This window comes from Herpailurus yagouaroundi, unplaced genomic scaffold (assembly GCF_014898765.1).
Source record: "Herpailurus yagouaroundi ecotype Mexico unplaced genomic scaffold, PumYag 203, whole genome shotgun sequence".
NCBI lineage: Eukaryota > Metazoa > Chordata > Mammalia > Carnivora > Felidae > Herpailurus > Herpailurus yagouaroundi.
The window spans coordinates 11,836,157-11,857,778 of record NW_024412434.1 but is presented as its reverse complement, the minus strand read 5'-3'; the positions used below and the strand labels follow the sequence as shown (position 1 = coordinate 11,857,778).

General features: G+C 43.3%; 1 long non-coding RNA gene across 1 annotated transcript in view; it reads right to left on the bottom strand.

The window, feature by feature from the left end:
- Nucleotides 1-12,028, bottom strand: part of LOC121014710 (uncharacterized) — a 30,917-nt gene extending 18,889 nt beyond the window's left edge. The window contains exon 1 of the long non-coding RNA XR_005783381.1: nt 11,691-12,028. This is a non-coding gene — a long non-coding RNA (uncharacterized LOC121014710). The remainder of the gene's footprint in view (nt 1-11,690) is intronic.
- Between the last annotated feature and the right edge of the window lie 9,594 nt (nt 12,029-21,622).

Sequence of the window (21,622 nt, the reverse complement as noted above, 5' to 3'; positions counted from 1 at the left end):
AGAGCAGAGCTTAGGTGGGAAACGTAATTATACGGATCTTCCTGCTTCTTTCCACATTCAGGCTCTGGGATAGACAGTGCACTGATGGAACGGAGTGCGGCAAGATTTCAGCATAACAGAAAATGAGCAGACTGTCCCCAGAAAGGAGGGTGTGAGGTGGTTTTTCAGTTTTCACCTCCATTTCCCCATTCTTCTCTGATGTCTCCCCTCTCTTCAAACAGTTCTCCACAAGAGCCTGTCAGTAACAAACTCCGTTTTTGTCACATAAAAAAATGTCAAAGAAACCAAATAAGAAAGAGAGGAGCAAGGAGAGGTGGGTCATACGACATTTCTTTGAGCCCTAAAGTCTTTTTTTTTTTTTTTTCCTCCTGTTCAGATTGTCTGAAATTCCCATTTCGTCTCCAGCACTGCGTCTCAGGGTGCGCTCTGCATTTCCACCTCTGCCTGTCCCTCCGGTGGGCCCAGGAAGCAGAGACAATCCTTCCTCCCCTCCTAACACACACGCATGCGCACGCACACGTACACACACGCACGCACGCAAACGCACGCCCAACCCCTTCCTCATGTGCTGAGCACAGCCTGAAATTCCAAAGTAGGCATTTCATTCCCCGAGTTAAGCCAGCCCTCCCACTAAGACACACACCGTCTTGGGTGACATATCATTCCAAATTATTACTGGCCTTTTAGGCCTTGTGTGAATGTTACATCTCTTTAAGAGCTGTTTTCTTTGTTCGTTTGTTTACATGGGAGATGATACAAAGACGTTGAAGCCCAAGGAGAGGGGAAGGAGAGGAGCCTGGAGACACAGGACTGGAGCCTCTCTGTCCTTCCTCGCTGGTCTTCCAATGCCACCATTGCATGTCTCCTAGGATTTTTGCCTCTGGCAAGAGGTTATCTTACCAACATTTTTGACAACTTCTTTTGAGTTTATCCTGGCTAATTTCTTCCTCCTCTCCTTACTTGTCACAACTGTGATTCATTTCAGTCAGAGATGTATTATTTATCTTTATTGAATGTAGATCCTCAACCTGTTTATTTTATGTTCATATTAATGTCTCTTTCATGGTTTCCCTCGTGATCTGAAAATTTGGTTCCGTCCCAAATCTTAAGGCATTTCATCCATTCTCATTACTGTGCTTAGTAACCAACCTTAACTTTAAAAAAGAAAAAAAAAAATCTGAGGGTCATTACTAAAAATGGTTTAGCCTCTAAGAGAAGCCTGAGAATTCTTCTGTCATTCCAGGCACCTGGAGACATTTTCCATGGGCAACCACCTGTGGGAAGCAGGCCCTGGAAAGCAAGACTGGCAGTGAGTGGGACCTTATCCATCTACTGGTGTCATCAAGACCTGAGACAGAGATTGGTAGCCAGCTTGTGACATCCTTCAGTCCCTTAAGACTAGCATGGCTGGCCTGTGAGTCATATCAGGCCATATGCTTCTTTTCCTGCTGAGCGCATCTGAAGATTGATACTGAGTGATTACACCATGTTTAATCATGAACACCCAGCATCTAGTACTTGGAGAACTTACTGATATTAAGCAGAGTAGAAACATAGGGACTACTCCATTATGTGGTGTGGCTAGCAGTAGATATACAGATCCCTTTACTTTGTGGCCGTAAAGAAATGGCACTTACCCTAGAGATTTGTTGTCTGGGCCTCTTCCCTGTACCCAGCCAGTTCATCCTTGTGTTTCTGGAACTGAACTCTCTTTTTCTTTCTTAGGGAACTGTTTCTGCCTGCTGACTCTTTTAAGGATATTTGCTTCCATGGGTACAGAATAGCTCTTTCCATCCCGACAACAATCTCATGTACAACTGAAGTTTAAAAGACTTAAATGCCAGGGGTGCCTGGGTGGCTCAGTTGGTTGGGTGTCCGACTCTGATTCAGGTCATGATCTCATGGCTCGTGAGTTCAAGCCCCATGTTGGGCTCTGTGCTGACAGCCCAGGGCCTGGAACCTGCTTTGGATTCTGTGTCTCCCTCTCTCTCTGCCACTCCCCTGCTCATGCTTTCTCTCCCTCCCTCGCTCTCTCGCTCTCTCTCTCTCTCTCTCAAAAATAAATAAACATAAAAAAAAAAAGAAAAAAAGAAAAGTTAAATGCCTGAACTAGGGGTCTCAAAACTGGAGAGTTGTGACCCAAACCCAGGGTCATCTGTCTCCAATACCCATATGTTCCCCTGTTGTGACCAAAAACATAAAATAAAAGCCTGTTCTCTTTACTATGCTAAGAGAATACTAGAAAAAGTAGACAGATTTGAATTCCTAGGAGTTCAGATGCTAATATACTCTGACCTAATAAGCTAAAACCACTATTTGAAAACTGATAGTAAAAATACTACTTAAAGAAGATTCAGATATAAAGCAGTAAGAAAGTTAAGGAGGGGGGGATGTATTTAGGGAAAATGTGGCCCAAGGATTTGAATTGGCTTTGGGGTTTGGGGCTGGCCACTGTGACAGAGAAGAAGGCCAGACAGAATGGTACTCTTGGGTCCCTGAGAAGTCAGGGAGTCTGGAGAAGGGCTGGGCAATCAAGTGGGAAGTCTTCTAACCATGAGCTCTAACTTAGACCAACAGCTTTCTAGGATTTCCCCCCAGCAAATCCATTTGCTTTATACTACATTATTTCTCTCTCAAGGAAGTATTTTCACATCGGACATTCACCAGTGATGCTGATGTGTGAGCAAGTGCTTGGGCCCTAATCTCAGCATTTCCCCTTATTAGCTGAGTGACAGTTCACCTCTCTGGACCTAAAATTTCCCTATAAAAATGCAGGGGGACAGTAGCTAATTGGTTTCTAGGTTGCCTTCCTCAGCTTTCTTATTCCATGAGTGGTCAATGCCATGGCATTTTGGGTTCCTCTTGCATTTGGAACACACTGGGGAGTTATGTTAATCCACTTCATCCCTCCATTAATGGACTCATGAAAGGATTTGTCAGGTCAACTATGAAAGATACATGAGTAAAGAAAACAAATACAGAAAGCAGAGAAAGAGATACTCTGTGATGTATAACTGTGAGGTTCAGAGTAAAGGCACAGTTTAGAGGCAATGGAAGAGCGGCAATCACCCTCACTGTAATGGAGGGCCATATGAAGCTATAACAGGGCCAGGAGGCAGCTCTGAGCACCAGAGTTGGGTTTGGGCACGTTCTGTCCACACCATTCAGCTCTGCTGGCACACTGTTTATCAAACATCATTTCCTGTCTGTATGAGCAGGGTAACAATCTCCATTTCCCTTAGAAAATAAATGGAATAATACCATCTACTCCTTCATGGTATTATATCATCCCTAAAAGGAAATAAGATAAGCCCATTTAAATATAAATAAGGTATATGATTATTTCCCTTTTCTTTGAAATAGTGACACATGTTTTCTGTAAAAGATCTATGATCAATCGCATATAAGAAATTACCTATTCCAGGGGCTCCTGGGTAGCTCAGTTGGTTAAGGGTCTGACTCTGAATTTTGTCTCAGGTCATGGTCTCCCAGTTCGTGAGTTCGAGCCCCACATTGGGCTCTGTGCTGGCAATACAGAGCCTGCTTATGACTCTTTCTCTCTCTGCCCCTCCCGCACTTGTGTGTATACGCGCTCTCTCTCTCTCTTTCTCTCTCTCTCAAAATAAATAAATAAATAAATAAAAAGAAAGTACCTATTCCATGAAGGACATTTTTCTTGTACCCAGAAAATGAATCATTTGCAAAGATGAGAGCCACCCTGGCACAGGTCGTAGATAAATAAGGTTTGGGGGGTGGCATAGCCACTTGTACATCCCCGTCACCCACAGACATGGCCCCTGTAGCAATGTTTGCATCTGCAAAGCCAGGCTGTACGTGGCCCACCTGGAGTGAAACACTCATGTAACAGATACTCCCTTCTGAAAAGTTAGAATCAGATCTGAGAGATGGTAGGAAGTTTCTGTTGGTACTTAAACCAGAACATCCTGGCACATCCCAGTTTGGCCCAGTGCAAGGAGAAGTTGAGAAAACAATAAAGAGATGAGCGGGGAGATGAAGTATCGACAGAGACAGATGAAGCTGCTGAGGCCAGACCATCACGTGGCCCTTATGTGCTTCCTGCCTGTGTCTCGAATGCAATACCCTCGCATCCCGTAAGCTCTACTGTTTTGCTTACACAGTTGTGAGTAGATATCTGTTACTTAAACCCAAAGGATCCCTAATTAAATATCCTGAATTCCAAGACCTCTTTCCGTTTCTTATTTTTGTTTAAGGCTTCTCGTTGGTGTGTGAGATCTGGTGAAATATCAGTGGAGTGGGAGATGAAAACAGGTTCATTTTACTAGTAATGGCTGCTGGTCGAGCAAGCCCCTTCCAAGTCTGATGATACTATAGGCTGCTTGGTTGTTTGTCTGTCTGGTCCTCCTAGGTCAGTGTTTATCCTCGGTTTTCTTTTAGATGTTGGAGGAGGAAGAAGGGACACTCTGTCCTTGGCATGACTAGTATTGCTCAGTGGTACATCTGTTGACCTAAGTCATTTATGGGGCCTTCCAGAAGCAGCAAATCCTTGCTCAAGCAGTAGGTCAGCCATTCTGATTAGAATCAGCATCAACCACCCATGAAACTAGAAGCATCCCCCGTGATTTATTGTTACAATAAAGCCTCACTAATTAACTATAATTGGGAGGAAAAGCTTGTCGCAAATTTAAGACTCTGAAAGAAGCAACATTTTAATTTCTTCCAACTTTGCACAGTGATTTAAATTAGGTTAAGCAAGTATACTTGACTTAATGTATAAATAAAAATTATTTCTAGATAGCACCTCAACTTAATAGGTGCATTTTTGGTATGTAAATGGTCTTTGGAACAGCTTGTTGTTTTAGGCAGGCGATTTAAGCATTCCACTTATGTTTTTATAGTATTAATAGTTTAGAACGTGCTTTTCAACTCTGAAAAATCAATAAGTTAATCTTTTTTAATGTTTATTTATTTTGAGAGGGAGAGAGAGAGAGAGAGCACTCATGTGAGAGCAGGAAAGGGGCAGAGAGAGAGAGGGAGAGAGAGAGAGAATCCCAAGCAGGTTACAAGCTGTCAGTGCAGAGCCCAACACAGGGCTTGAACTCACAAATCACGAAATCATAACCTGAGCCAAAATCAAGAGTTGGACGACTGAGCCACCCAGGTGCCCCTGATTAAGTTAATCTTAAGACTTGTCAAAATTATTTTTAAACAAGTAGGGTCTGAAGGGCGGAGATTATTGTTATTTTTGGATCAATATGACAATGATTGGGGAAACAATGGTATGAGTTAGCGTGTCATGAAAACCTATTTTAAAGCTTCCTACATCTTTCATAGGGATTTACATTGCAGTTGAAAATGAAGTGATTTATTTAAGAGTCCAGTGGAGTGATTGTACTGTGGATGTGCTAAAAATCATTTCTCCTGCATATTTGATGAAGCTGTGATCTTTAGACCACGGTTCCAATTTATAAGGAGATGAAGGTACATGCAAATAAGCCTGTGATGGGGTGTTTGGTGCCCCAAATCATTTCTCCCAATGAACTGGGATACCAAAACTGGTGTGGTGAATAGCGATGTCTTAAATGGCTACACTTAATTTTAAGACTGCAAGAATGTCTCATCAGATCACCTGATGTGAGCTGCTTTGGGCTATCAAGGCACAGAATTTTTGTTTCCGTGGGCGGGGGTGGTGGGGGAGGGGGGGCTGGAGAAAGCCTGACTCATGCTGGCCATTCATTTTCCAGGGAACCCTCCTCCCACCTGGTTCCTCTCCTTCCTGTTGCACTGGGTGGTTTCAGCTTCCTGCCTTGCTTTTAACCTGAACCCATAAAAATCACCTACTTCAGTAGAATGGAACATGCCTGAAAACTAAGGCAAGTTTTAGAACCCCTTGGAAACTGGGTACATTCTGGTGTTCCTTCCTGCAGAAGTAGGGGCTGCAGCCTTGCCCCACTGGGCCCAGAAGTACATCTTTGACTCCATGGGGTCAAGTCTGCTGGAGGCATGCCCTTGATAGATCTCCCCAGGCAGTCGAGATGGGACTAAACATGGCATTATCATTGCCACTTAGTAAAGGAGGATGAAAAGAAATGTTCTGTTGTTGAAGGCCATGGTGTGTGCTTTGTTCCCACTTGTACTTCAGCCTCTGGACAGGAATGACTGATGGGTGTGGGTAACTTCATCCCCGAGGAATTCACTGCACTTACCCAGGGCACCAGCCTTTGTCCCAGTTATTATGGGCTTCAACATTTTTTTTATTTAAAAAAAAATTAATCTTTATTTATTTTTGAGAGAGAGAGTGTGAGCAGGGGAGGAGCAGAGAGAGAGGGAGGCACAGAATCAGAAGCAGGCTCCAGGCTCTGAGCTGTCAGCACAGAGCCTGATGTGGGGCTCGAACTCACAGACCTCGAGATCATGACCTGAGCCGAAGTCGGACGCTCAACCGACTGAGCCACCCAGGCGCCCCAACATTTTTTTAATGTTTGTTTATTTTTGAGAGAGCGCAAGCCGGGGAGGGGCAGAGAGGGGGGAAGGGGGAAGAAGCCAAAGCAGACTCTGAGCTGTCAGCAGAGAGCCCTATGCGAGGCTTGAACGCACGAACCACGAGATCGTGACCTGAGCCTAAGTTGGATGGTCACCGGACTGAGCCACCTTGGTGTCTTGGGTTTCAACATTTTTAAGTGTGTCATTGGTTTGGCACCTTTGCTTCCTTTCTGCAGTCTTTCATCTTGCATAAAAATAAAGCACGTGTGAGATACCAAAATCAAATTTTCCAAAAGATAGGAAAGAAGCTGGCACTGATTACATAAGCACGGCCTCCCTCCCAGTGACTCTGCTGTTGTCTCTGGTGCCACAGCCAGTCTCTGTGCATACATCCAGTGGTGGCCTCCTGACCACAGTGTGTGTGTGGCTTGGAGCAGATGGCTGGGGCAGAGTGCTAGGCATCCCTCTGCCTGACTTCTCATCCAGACCCCGCTATTCACTATTTCTATAACCTCAGGAACATTACCACATCTCTCCAGGCCTTGGCTTTATGAAAAATAAATACGAGTAAGTGCTCAATAATCGCTAGCTAGCTTCGTGACATTAGGTGTAGGGTTCTGTATGGGCCTCTATGTATCTTGGGACAGAATTAGTCTCCATGTCTTATCTAGCACTTCTTTGCAATAGGGGAATAACACTTCACATTTTGAAGTACTTGGACCCACATCTGTTGATATTTTGTCCAATTGAATGTTAATTAAATGATGCTTGCTTAACAGGTGAGGTGATACAGTACATTTACAGCCAAATGTCAATCTAAAATGACTACAGTAAGGGGGCGGCCAGATGGCTTAGTCACGTAAGTTTCTGACTCTTGATTTCAGCTCAGATCATGATCTCACGGTTGTGGGATCAAGCCCCACATCAAGCTCTGTGCCGAGCATGGAGCCTGCTTAAGATGTTGTCTCCCTCTCTCTCTGCCCCTCCTCCTCTAGTACTCTCTCTCTCTCTCTCTCAAAAATAAATAAAAAAGCATTAAAAAATAAAGAGACAAAAGAGACAAAATGACTACAGTAAGAAGTTTCAGCTAGCTAGATATAGGGGAGAGGATGAGGGAGGAGTTTCTGCCTCATGCAGTGGGTGGACGATGGTACTATTTGCCAGGCAGGGATCACAGGGGAATGCTCCTCACACCGCTAGATGATCAGTCTCCTTGTTTTATTGTGCTTCGCTTTATTGCACTTCGTTGATTTTGTGTCTTTTTACAAATTAAGGGTTTGTGGCAACCCTGCGTCGAGCAAGTCTATTGGCACCATTTTTCCAATAGCATTTGCTCATGTGTCTGTGTCACATTTGGGTAATTCTTGCAAAATTTCAAGCTTTTGCATTATTATTATATTTGTTATGGTAACCTGTGGTAAGTGATCTTCGATGTTATTATTATAATTGTGTTAGGGCGCCAAAATGTAATGATTAGGTTAATCAAGGAAGGCAAGTCAAAAGCCGAGATAGGCTGAAACCTAGGTCTCTTGCACAGTAAGCCAAGTTGTGCATGCAGAGGAAACGTTTTTGAAGGAAGTTAAAGGTGCTATTCCAGCCAACACATGGATGATAAGAAAGCAAAACTGATTTACTGCTGATCTGGAGTAACTCTGAGTGGTCTGGAGAAAAGATCAAACCAGCTGTAGCGTTCCCTTTAGCTGAAGCCTCGTACAGTCAGGCCCTACCGCTCTTCAAATCTTCAGTTCTGTGGAGGCTGAGAGAGGTGAGGAAGCTGAAGAAGACAAGATGGAGGCTAGCAGAGGTTGGTTCATGAGGTTTAAGGGAAAAAGTCATCTCCATAACATAAAAGTGCAAGGTAAAGCAGCAAGTGCTGATGTAGAAGCTGCAGAAAGTTCTCCAGAAGATCTAGCTAAGATAATTGATGAAGGCAGCTACACTAAACAGATTTTCAATGTAGACAAAACAGCCTTATAGTGGGAGAAGATGTCATCTAAGACTTTCATAGCTAGAGAGGAGAAGTCAATGCCTGTCTTTAAAACTTCAAAGGAAAGGCTAACCCTCTTTGTAGTAGCTAATGCAGCTGGTGACTTTAAATTGAAGCTAATGCTTGTTTACCATCCTAAAACTCCTAGAGCCCTTAAGATTTATGTTAAATCTATTCTGCTTGTGCTCTATAAAACCACAAAGCCCAAATGACAGCACATCTGTTCACAATGTGGTTTACTAAACATTTTAAGCCCACTTTTGAGACTTACTGCTCAGAAAAAGGATTCTTTCAAAATATTACCACTCATTGACAATGTGCCTGGTCACCCAAGGGCTCTGATGGAGATGTACGTGAGATGAATGTTGGTTTCATGCCTGCTAACACAACATCCCTTCTGTAGCCTGTGGATCAAGGAGTAATTTTGACTTTCAGGTCTTCTTATTTATTATAATAAGATTTATTATAGAAATATCCATTTTTATAGTATTTCTTATAGACATATATTGTGTAAGGCTTTAGTTGCTATAGACAATTCCTCTGATGGATACAGAGAAAGTCAATTAAAAAATTCCCAGAAAGGATTCACCATTCTGGATGTCATTAAGAACATTTGTGATTCAATAGGAAGAGGTTGAAAATATCAACATGAACAGGAGTCTGGAAGAAGTTGATTCCAACCTTCATGGATGACTTTCAGTAATTCAAGAATCGAGTGGAGGAAGTCACTGCAGATGGGGTGGAAATAGCAGAGAACTAGAATTAGAAGCGGAGCCCGAAGATGTGACTGAATTGCTACCATCTCATGATCAAAGTTGAATAGATAAGGAGTTGCTTCTTATGAATGAACAAGGAAAGTGGTTTCTTTGAGATGGAATCTACTCCCGGTGAAGATATGTGAAGATTGTTGAAATGACATAATGGAAACAGCATGATTTGAGAGGATTGACTCCAATTTTGAAAGAAGTTCTACCGTGGGTCAAATGCTATCAAACAGCACTGCATGCTACAGAGAAATTGTTTGTGAAAGGAAGTGTCTATTGATGGGACAAACTTCATCGTCTTATTTTAAGAAATTGCCACAGCCACCCGAGCCTTTAGGGGCCACCATCCTGATCGGTCAGCAGTCATCAACATCAAGGGAAGACTTTCCACCAACAAAAAGAGTATGACTTGCTAAAACCTCAGATGATGGTTAGCATCTTTTAGCAATAAAGTATTTTTTTGAGTTTATTTATTTATTTTGAGAGAGGCAGAAATAGCATGAGTGGGGGAGGGATAGAGAGAGAGAGGGAGAGAGAGAGAATCCCAAGCAGGCTCCGCACTGTCAGCACAAAGCCCAATGCAGGGCTCGAACTCACAAAATCACAAGATCATGATCTGAGCCGATACCAAGAGTCAGACATTTAACCACCCGAGCTACCCAGGTGCCCCAGTAATAAATTATTTTTAATTAATGCATGTGCATTGTTTTTTTTTTTAGACACAATGCTTTTGCACAGTTAATAGACTACAGAATCCTGTAAAACTAACTTTTGTATGCCCTGGAAAACTGAAGAATTCGCTTGACTTGCTTTATTGCTACATTTGCTTTATTGTGGTGGTCCGGAACTGAACCCACAATATCCCCAAAGTATGCTTGTATTTGAGGAGCTGTTGAGTTTCATGTGTCCATGGAACATCTAAAAGAGATGTCTCATTTGAGGCTGGACCTTGGGAGAGAAACCTAAGGGCTAGCAGGTTATAGGTAAGAGTTGCCAAGTCTTTGCACCTGCCAGTCCTCCTGTCCAGAAGACTCTCCAGCTTTGCTCCCTGTCTCCCTAAGATCTTTGTTCAGATGTCACCTTTGCAGGAGGATTCTCCTGGCCCCCCAAGTTTAAGTGGCAATTGCCTCCTACCAAAGTACTTCTCGTCCACCTTCTGTGTATCACATTTTCCCCATAATACATAGCAGTATCTAAACTACTATCTAAAACTACCATTTTACTTACCTTTACATATTTATTTCACTTATGATGTTCTACCTATTAGCGTGTAAGCTCCATCCATGTGGGCTGGGGTTTTTGTCTGTTTTGCTTACTTCTGTATGCCCAGTTGCTATAATGGGGCCTGGTACATAAAAGCACTCAACAAATGGTTGTCAGGTGAGACATTGAGCCCTTACGTATGCCTGACACTCAGTACTCTACTGTTGAAATGACACAAAGGGTTTCGAATATCACATAAACTTAGTTGATAAAGAAGCAGCAGGATTTGAGAGGATTGACTTCAATTATTTTTTAAGTTTATTTCTTTTGAGAGAGACAGAGAGAGAGTGCCAAGCAGGGAGGGGCAAAGGGAGAGGGGGGCAGAGGATCTCAATTAATCTCAATTCATCTTTGTATGTTGGATCTCAAGTAAACTAAATTTAGGAGATGCAGCTTTATAGCTGGTACCAAGAGCCAGGAGGATGCATGAGATCTGTAGGGAGAGTGTTTAATGAAAAATGACAGGGGACCTATGACAAAGAAATAAAGCATATCATCCTTTTAGACATGGGCAAATTTGGAAATGGACCCTACATCGAAAAGCAAGAAAAGCCAGTCAGAGCAGGAGGAAACACGAGCTGCTGTAGAGCAGACAGACAAATAGGGAGGAAATGTCCAAAGTTGTCAGATGCTACAGAGAAGTTGGCTTAAGTAAGAAGCAAAAAGTGATCGAGAGAGATTGTCTGTGTAGTCTTGCCACCCTGTGTGCTGCCCCTGATTCAGATTCACTGCTGGCAAGTCTCTTACCAAAGTGGGTATTGTTATATAATAACTAATTATATCATAATTGCTTTTATTACTATCTCCTCTGATAAAGCATACTGCAAGGATATAAACAGCAGAGTTTACTTTTAAGCAAAAGGTTGATGATTAATCTACAGTTCAGTGGTTCCCAGACTTTGGAATGTCATGAACTGGTGACATTTGAGGGAGGGGAATGGGCCTCTGAAATATTAGGTTGCCTGCCTCACAGTCAGCTGGTCGTCGTGCTCAATTCAGATAGGGCAGTCCATCCATGGGAAGTGAAGAAATTAAGAATCATTTAGGAGGCATGAAGCCCAGACAAGAAGATCACTTGTGTTGGTTTGACTTGTAGTCTTCATTGCAAGTCAGAAATCTTTTTGGAAAAGGTGTGACTTATGGTCCTTTGCCGCCAACGACTTGCCCCATAGTGGACACTCTTACCATTTACCATTACATTTACCGTGACTCACATTTCTGAAAGTCTGGATTGAAGCAGAGAAAGCGCTGTCCCCAGTGGTGCCAAGGAGTAGCCTGAGCAGTTTTTAGCACCTTTGACTAGTAATCTCCATCAACTTCCCCACCCCGTGCCACAAATAAATATACAGTCATATAATCTCAGTTTTAAAATGTGTTTGTTAGGTCACTGTCAGGCGAATCCCCAGCTGCCCTCCCTGCCCCCCCCCCCTTCCCTCCCACCCACGACACACACACCTGGCACTGGGCAGGTGAGAGTCTCCGCGATGTGGTTGTCTGATGTTGGTTGTTAATGGAGTAAAGCTTTCAAAGGAGGAAATTACTAACAGGATGGAAGTAACTTTAAAAAGGAGCCTCAACAAAGGAGGCTTTTTTCCAGGGCCAAGTCTGCCTTCGGCGATAGAGCAAATTAGGCATTCCTTTTGCTTCTGACAGTATTTCGAAACTGGATAGCCTCCCTCAGTTATGGAGAGTACAGCTACTCATTCATTATCAGATTGACATTAGCCAGAATATTTTAATGTCAACAAAGACATTTGAATGATTGTTAGCCTAATTATTTCCTATATCCCCTTTGGAAGTTCTCGTGTGTACAAGATTTTAAATAAGGAGTATGTCCAGATTGATTCTTTTTTTTGTTCTTGTGAGAATCCTGAATTTTATCAAGGGTGCAGTCTAATTGAACTTGGAATAAAGCTGTAGTTTCATATTTTCTGGCTAATGTTCCATAAATGTCATAACTTTGCTGTTTAATGGGGAGTGTGTTTTTATGTAATAGATATGCCAAACATTAATGAAGGGAAGAAGAGAGGGAATGACTGAGAAACGCCATCTCAAGCTCAAAAACATCAAAATTAGCAATAAAAATAGAAGTTTCTTAGCTCCAGGAATGGGAGGGAGATAGTCACAGACATAAGAGAAGACACAGCCTGATCCTTGCTTCCAGTGTGCTGGGAGGGGACTCACAGGGTGACCTTGACCCAGCAGTTCAACTGCCTTGTGCCTGTGTTTCCTCCATGTATTCGCGGGGAACTGTAGTGCTCCTTTGCTTAGGTGGTAATGAGGTCTTCAGTGGGCATGGGAGTATCGTAGCAATCCTGCAGTGACATGGCCCTGGGTCCTCCTGTCCCCTAAGGCTTTGGGTACAGACATCTAATTTGGAGATTACTGAGGGGTGTTTGTGGTATCCAGACTCAGCAAATCTGTTCATCGTTAAATGAAAAGGCTTAATATCAACTGGGACTTAACGTAGCAGAACCAGCTTGAATTTAGTTGGAAGTATGAATCAGAGAAGATTTTCAAGAAATGTAGTTTCATTTAAAAGATTTATAGTAACTAGGATCAGGTTAAATCTGGGCTTAATAGCAAATCTTTAAGAAGGTACTTAAACAAATCTTTAAGAATGCCCTGTTTTTAATATATTGTCTCCTTATGCTTCTAAAAGGTATATCTACGGTGAGGATTCTTGGAAAGTACTGTCTTACGTAAATTGAGCATTATTGTACTATTATTTATATTCCTCATTGACTTATTAAATATTTGTTTCAATGTTATATTTTACATACTTTCCAAATCATTCTCAAATTCCTTACTAAATGAGTCCAAATAGATGACATTTTATTACTGTTATCTCTTACCCCAGGTTTTCCCTGCTCACACAGTGTTTGGCAAACATCATACATGTTTGAAAGAATGAATTAGCAAATGAATGAATGACCAAAGGCCATAGATTCAATCTTCACACCCTTTAGCTGGCCTCGCTTTATTCCATGTACAGAGACAGAATCTTGAATACTGACTATCTCTTTAATGCCACCTGCAGAGACCGTTTGTACAGCGTAGGCCACTGTCTTCGTCAGTTGAGGCTGCTGTTCAGAATATATACTGAGTGGCTTATAAACAACAGATATCTATTTCTCACAGTTCTGGAGGCTGGAAGTCTGAGATTTCTGGTGAGATCCCTCTTCTGGGTTGCAGAGTCCCTCCTTTTCATTATATTTGTCTTATGTGGTACAAAGCAGAGAGCTGCCTGGGGTCTTTTTTACAAGGACACTAATCCCATTCATGGGGGCTTCACTCTCATGACTGAGTCAACTCCCAAAAGCCTTACCTCCTCTGCTACCATCACACTGGGGCTTAGGATTTCAACATATGAATTTTGCAGGGACGCAAACATTCAGTTTATAACAGCCACAGAGAAGGCATATTATTCTCTGTGACAAGGGTCTTATTCCAACATGGCAGAGTCTTCTTGCTCACAGTGACAGACCGTAGCACTCTCTTCACATCTGCACATTTAGGAGTTGGAAGGTGATGTGCTTCCTGGCTTCACAGAAACTAGAAAGAGTCTGTTGTGAGTAGTTTTCTCTCTCTATCATATCAGAGCTGTGTCTAGCTCCCAGGGCTTCCCACAATGGGATGAAAAGGCAGTGGGGCATCTGCTGGCCTCCCAAGCCAAGTGAATGGATTGTCCACGGGTGACAAGGTGACCCAAGCATCGTTTCCCTGGGCTCACTGGTCCGTTTCCCATTCTACATCTCTCAGCAGCCCTGTAGCTGTGTGGCACAGGACAAAGTCCAAGGTTTAGGTAGAGAGTGCTTTTTCCCCCGAAGAAAGGCTTATGGCTTTGGGAAGTCAGGGATCTCAGGCTCAAGGAGTCATTTCCTAGCCCGTGTTCTCAGTGTCTCTGTGTCAGTGCATCTTGACCACTCTGTCTTTGCCTTGTTCTGTGCCTCCTCCATCAGGGAGATCCTGCTCATTCACTGAGATTCAGTAGACTCAGATGCCTTCTTAATAAGGTCTTCTCGAAGTTTCTACACAGAGCTAATCTTCCTCTTCTTGTGTTCCCAGTGATACAGATCACATTGGATTCTAGTCTCTGCTTTCGGATCTCTCCCAGAGAGCGAGCATCTGTGGAGAGGGACAGTAAGGGTTGTCATGGGAGGGACACTTCTAATTCACACTACCCCCAGTGCCCAGCATAGAGCGGCTGCCCTCTAGAAGTCTGTGAGTGATCCAAAATCAGGCAATGACCTTATAATCACAGAGCTACTTCCAAACTCTGTTAGCCCTGTTATAAAGATGCGAAGTATTCTACAAGGAATTTCTCAAACGTACACGTAAATTTATTTAGAGTATGGCCACCCTGAGATATGTAACACTGTGGCTGAGAAAATAAAAACAATAACCAAAAGCCATTAAAACACTAGTCACCTGTGTATATTATTTCTGGATTCAGAGCCCAACTGGCCACCTAGAGAATTCTTCCCTGATTGTATTAGACTTATGATTGTCTCCAAACCTTTTTCCAAAAACAAGAAATTCTGTTTCCTGACTTTAAACCCCTCGCTTTTTCAGGTACATTAAGATGAGATTACCATAGCCAGTTCTTTTGTATGGGACTATTCCACAAAACATTTATTGGTTCCTATGAGTTTTTAAGGTGTTAAATCTGATATCCAACAGCTGACTGTGATTATCAGTCTTGGCTCACAAATTGCTCTGCTACATATCAGCATGAGGCTTTCTGGAATCCGAATGATTGGCTGGAGTCATTTCAGATATTCCCAGAATGTCTGAAAACCTTCATTTCCTCAACAATATGCCCAGCAACTTGCATTGTAATCATTTAAACTAATACAAGTGCTAGGGGCGCCTGGGTGGCGCAGTCGGTTAAGCGCCCGACTTCAGCCAGGTCACGATCTTGCGGTCTGTGAGTTCGAGCCCCGCGTCAGGCTCTGGGCTGATGGCTCAGAGCCTGGAGCCTGTTTCCGATTCTGTGTCTCCCTCTCTCTCTCTGCCCCTCCCCCGTTCATGCTCTGTCTCTCTCTGTCCCAAAAATAAATAAACGTTGAAAAAAATTTTTAATAAAAAAAAAAAAAACTAATACAAGTGCTGTTTTTCTTATTGTGTCATTATTGTTACCATGATTTTCTTTTTTTAAATGTTTATTTATTTTTGGTGGGGGGAGGGGCAGAGAGAGAGGGAGACAGAGGATCAGAAGCCGGCTCTGTGCTAATAGCAGAGAGCCCGATGCGGGGCTCAAACTCACAAACCATGAGACCGTGACCTGAGCCCAAGTCAGACGTCTGATTGACGGAGACACCCAGGTGCCTCCCATTTTCTTTTTAAGAGTAGAAGGAATACATCCTGCTTTACTCATGAATGAGTGAGAGGAGAAGGCAGCTGAGCTTCTAATTATCGGGGGTCAGTGTCAGGGTGTGTAGCAAGGAAAAATGTTTATGTTGCCAAGAAGGCTGACTAAGATCCCAGATTGTACAAGGGGAGGAGAATTTTCGTGACTATGCCACCTGTCCCGGAGTCCTGTGAATCCCCAGGTTTTGTGACCTAGAGGCGATTTGGTAAACTGGTGGTTATTTGTGACATGGAGATCAAACTTTGAAAGTCGTAAGTGTATCTTTGTAGAAGATAAGGCCAAAATACCTCGGTGGATAAATGTTAACGATGCACTGAACTGGGAGCTTGGCTTCTTCTGAGCACCTGCTCCATCACAGGCAATGGTGACAACTGTCTCCCCCACACACTGACTGGCTCCTAAAGAATGGTATGAGCATGGTGTAGTCAAGAGACTGTCTGGTTGGGTCAAGGGTTTGTGCAGGCGGGTAGCTTGGAAGGTCTGAGGTTGTCTTCTATTGTCCCCTATGAGATCATGTTAAGTTCAGGCTAGGGCTTTGAGACGCTCACTGCTTTCCTGCTCTCTCAGTAAAACAGAGGGTCTACTTCCTTGTAATCAAAAACCAGTCCCTCCTACCCTCTCAGAAACCTTGCTACCCCTTCCTCCTCCACACCCTGCTCTTTTCCTTTATCTTCAACCTCTCCCTGTCTGCTTTCTCTTTCCCGCCCTCATTAAACATGTGCCAGCCTTTTTTTATCCTTGCCAAACCCTCCCTCCCTTAACCTGGCGGCCACCTCCAACCGCAGCCCTGTTCACTATCTCCATGTTGGCCACAATCTTCTAAAGTGCTGCTCTCACGTACTGCATGTGCCTCCTCACTTCCCTCTTACTCTGTAACCCTCTCCAATCCTGTTTTGATCTTACCACCTCTCCAAAACTACAAAGTCAACAAGATGTTAATGCTTGTAAAGTTAAACATAGCCTCACTCTACAACCCGGAAATCACACTCCCAAGAGAAATGCAAACTTGGGTTCAGACAAAACCTGTATGCAAATATTTGTGACAGCTCTGTTCATTATCGACAAAGACCGAAAATAACCAACATGTCCTCTGACCTATGAACAGATAAATTGTGGTCTAGCGGCACGATGGCAATGGAAAGGAATGAGCAATTGATTCACGTAGGAATCCATAATAACACGAATGATCCCTAAATATATTTTGCAGGGGTGCAAAAAGGCTGTGGGATGTGTGATTCCACGCATGGCATTTTGAAAAAGACAAAACTCTAAGAGTGGAGACAGAGCAGTGGTTTCCAGGCGTTGGGGAGAAAGGCTGAGCTAAAGGGACAGCATGAGGAAATTTGGGGGGTGCGGTGGGGATGGAACTGTCCTGTGTCTTGACCGTGGTGGTGAATGCAAGACTTTGTGCATTTGGCAAAACCCAGAGAACTCTAAAGCACAGAGTGTATTTTAATGTATGGATTTTTATGTAGCAACTAGGGTGTAGGGGATTCCCCCAAATGGAATACAAACTAGCATGTGGGAAAATAAAATGATGCTCATGACTTCCTTAGCCCCATGGGGACGTAGTTGTCTTTATTTAGCCGTTTAACACTACCATCCTTTGACACACTCTCTTCCCTTAGTTTTCCAGGTACCACCTGCTCCAACTTTCTCCTACTAGACTAGCTTCCCTTTCTCACACTCCCTTGCAAGGTCTTCCTTCTCAACTCCCCCTTCTACCTTGCTGGTTCTCCCTGTCAACCTCATCCACTCCCACAATCACAAGTACCCAATATTCCAATGACTCTCCAATTTGCCTTTCCCCTGGGGACCTCTCTTCTGAGCTCCAGACAGTCATATGCTGCCACTGTGGACTAAACCCAGTAGTACTGTGGACTAAATCCCAGACTCCAGTTAGCATCCAGGCCTTCCCTGCACCCACATCTGCTTCCTCTCCTGGGCCCCCAACTCACTAGAGACCAAGAGCTTGGCCGTCATCCTTGACTTCCCTCTCTGCCTCCCCTCTCTGTCCCTCACTGCTGCTTGCTACATCTCATTCCCTCTTGAACCCATGTATTTGCTCTTTTTTCCACTCACTTCAATGGTGCCACAATGGCCCAAGCCACCACCATCTGTCATCTATACTGTGGCACTTCTATTTAGTCACCAGCAGCATCTTCTTCAGACCTTCTGCACTGTGCAGCTGGGTAATTTTTTTTTTCAATATATGAAGTTTATTGTCAAATTGGTTTCCATACAACACCCAGTGCTCATCCCAAAAGGTGCCCTCCTCAATACCCATCACCCACCCTCCCCTCCCTCCCACCCCCCATCCACCCTCAGTTGGTTCTCAGTTTTTAAGAGTCTCTTATGCTTTGGCTCTCTTCCACTCTAACCTCTTTTTTTTTTTTTCCTTCCCCTCCCCCATGGGGTAATTTTTTTTAAACAAAGTGAATTGCATTCCTCTGCTTCAAACCTGCCTGGGGTTTTATAATGCTTTTTTAAATGAAGCTTAAGTTCTTCAACACGTCCCACCAGGTTCTGCCTGGTTTGCGGGGGGGGGGGGGGCGGGACACACAGTGACCTTCGCCCTTTCTTCTCCACTGTGCTTCCCCCCCAGCCTTTTTTCTTCCCACAGATACATCACGCTCTTTCCCACATCAGGTCCTTTGCACTCACTAATCCATACTCACCCTTCAGGCCTCAGTTTAAATGTCACTTCTGGGGAAGCCTCCCATGACCCTAGAGACTAGCTTTGCTTCTCTCATGGCATGTTTTCATAGTTTTTCTTTCTTTTTTTTTTTTTTTTTTTTTTTGGTAAGTTTATTTATTTATTTTGAGGACTGGGGGGAGGGCAGAGAGGACGAGAGAGAATCCCAAGCGAGTTCTGTGCTATCAGTGCAGAGCCTGACCTGAGGCTCCATCCTATGAACAGAGAGATCATGACCTGAGCCAAAACCAAGAGTCAGACACTTAACCCACTGAACTACCCAGGTGCCCCTGCATTGTTGTTCTTTCTGAGCATTTCTCTTTAGTATCAACAGCCTTCTCTAAAAAGCGAGCAGGAAATGGACCTGGCTAGTTCACTGAAGTCTCCTCAGAGCTAAGGCCAGTATCTGTTGGAAGGAAATAAAAACCAAGGTAATAAGTTTAAATGCACAGCACAATACATTGTAGACAGGTAATGGGGAGCCACGGAAGGCACCAGTGCATACAAAGACAAGGAGAAAAATGTGTTGAATGGTACCAATTTGGTAGTCGTGTGCAGGGTAGGTTGGGGAAACCTAAACCATGGAGAGTATAATGGAATGGGCCAGGCATGGAATAATAAGGGTCAGGATTAGAATGTGACAGTAGGAACAGGGAGAGACAAAAAAAATCATAGGATTTGATGACTAATTTGTATTTGGAAGTGAGGAGGGAAAGAGTAGATTCTGAAATTAGGGTCTGGTGATTTGTGAAATAAAAATAAATGAAGAAAAGAGAACTGGGTTTCAGAGGAAGCTAATGATGTCAGGTCAATAAATTGTCATGGGGATGGTGAGGCTTACACAGTAAGAATTCCAAGTGGCCTAACACATAGAAGTCATATTTCAAAGACCGTCTGCATACCTTTTCCAAATCAGGACCATCTGTGAGGAAAGCTGATGTGAAATCATTGTTTATGCAGATAATTTTCTCTGCAGGTCGTCTCCTTTTCTTCAGGGAGATTTGTGTGAAGCCAGACCACATTTCACACATGGTCATGGCCACAGCATCATCGGGGAGCTGCCTGGGACTGTAAGCTGCAGATTGTCTTGTTCCAAAGGCATCACACCTTTTTTTCTCCTGTGTTCCCTCCCGTTGCCACCCATGTTTGGCACAGGTGACCCGGAAAGAAGGGCAATTAGCCCCAGACAATAATGCAGTGACGGGTGAGTGTGTGGCTTACAGACCTGGTGAACTCTGCTTTGCTGAGCATGGGCAGGGGAGTAGCTATCAATAAGGCCCATGGGATTCTATGGAAACAGAGACACCAAGAGGGCCCTGGGGGGGCAGGGGGGAGTGCAGGAGAGGTTCTAGAGACAGGTACCGCTCAGGGGCCAAGATCTCACCCAAGTGTGGAGGAGATGGAATTGTTTATGCCTAACTTAAACTGGGAAGAAAAATAGACTGGTTTTAGACTTCAAAGCACAGAGGAAAACAATGGCCTGAAATATGGGACCAAGAGGAAGACATTGCTGCTGCTGACACTCTCGTGGGTGGGCCGCACTGGGATAGCTTTGTCCTTCTCTCCTTGCCTTCCTCATAACAGCAATCGACCTTCCAGGTCTCTGTGCCTTATTTCAGTGGTCTTCAAACCTTTTAGGGTTTTCTCATCACGCCACCAGGACACAGGGGTATGAGGCTGCTGTTAGTTGTGTTGGTAACAAGCCCTATGTTGTTACTCTACTTGGCCAATAACTTGAGGGCAGCAGGGTGCACATCCATGTCACAGACTAGGAATAAAACTTTCTCTGCAGATGGCAGAGAAACATTAGAACACTACCATGAACATTACCATGTTCTAATGGTAGCTAGACAGAACTCTCTGTAACTCTTAGCACTAATCCAGGGAGGTGGGCATAGTGCATTTATAATATGAACAGAATTCTCTTCCCCCAAATATATGCCATCCTTTGGGCCTGAAAATTATCCAAAAAAAAAAAAAATACCAACAACAAAATAAACATACCTCGGTGTTGTCAAACTATAATATGTTCCTTCTCTGCTCTGTCTACCGATCTTCAAATTTTACCATAAATAGGATGTGTTTTCACTCAGTGTCTTACATAAGGCTAGCACTCAATATATAAAGTGAATATTGCTCTTAGCAAGCTTGTCACTTAGTTTGTGTCCTGGCCCAGTTTAGAGAGTTGCCTGAAAGGGACGAAACATCATTAACTCTTCTCTTCTCAAACTATTTTTTAAATATACTAATTTTTAGGGGCACCTGGCTGGCTCAGTTGGAAGATCATGTGACTCTTGATCTCAGGGTCATGGATTCAAGCCCCACATTGGGTGTAGAGATTACTTAAATAAATAAAAATTTAAAAAATTAATATATATATGTGTGTGCATGTGTGTGTGTGTGTATTAAGATTTATAACAAAGAATATATTTCTAGCAAAGTGAAAATCTGTATTATTTAGATGTCGATTACCCCAGATATTTTGCTGCTCCATTTTCTCCCTTTTAGTGTCAATTTTTGGAAACTGTTTTTCTGACATTTTCCTCATGAAATGGGCCAGGGAAAGAAAATTTCAGCTAGGTAGCCCTGTTATCAGCTGCTCTAAGAAAATGCATGCAAAGGACATGTCTAAAGGAGCTGCATGAATTTTTAGTATCGGGAACTTCCTGGCCATTTTATTTTTGACATTTTAGCCCTCTAGCAAGGATTCTTTAAGCTTTTATGGTTTTTCTTTTCCTCAAACAAACAAAAACAATAACAAAAAAAGCAAATCCACATATTAACTCTTGCCCAAAAGAAATAACACACACAAAAAGAGGAATTTGCCCAAACAACTCGCAATAACAGCCAAGGTCAAAATACAGTCACAGCTTGGTGAAAACAGTACCCGTACATTAATAGCATACTTTGCTGCAGAAACCCAGCTGATGGGATGTCTGAGGAGACAAGGGCTCACAGTGGGCACACAGTCCTGCCACAAGTCCCATGTTTCTTTTCTCTGATGGTGATTAGTGGAGTTTTTTTTTGTTTTTTTTTTTTTTTAATTTTTTTTTCAACATTTATTTATTTTTGGGACA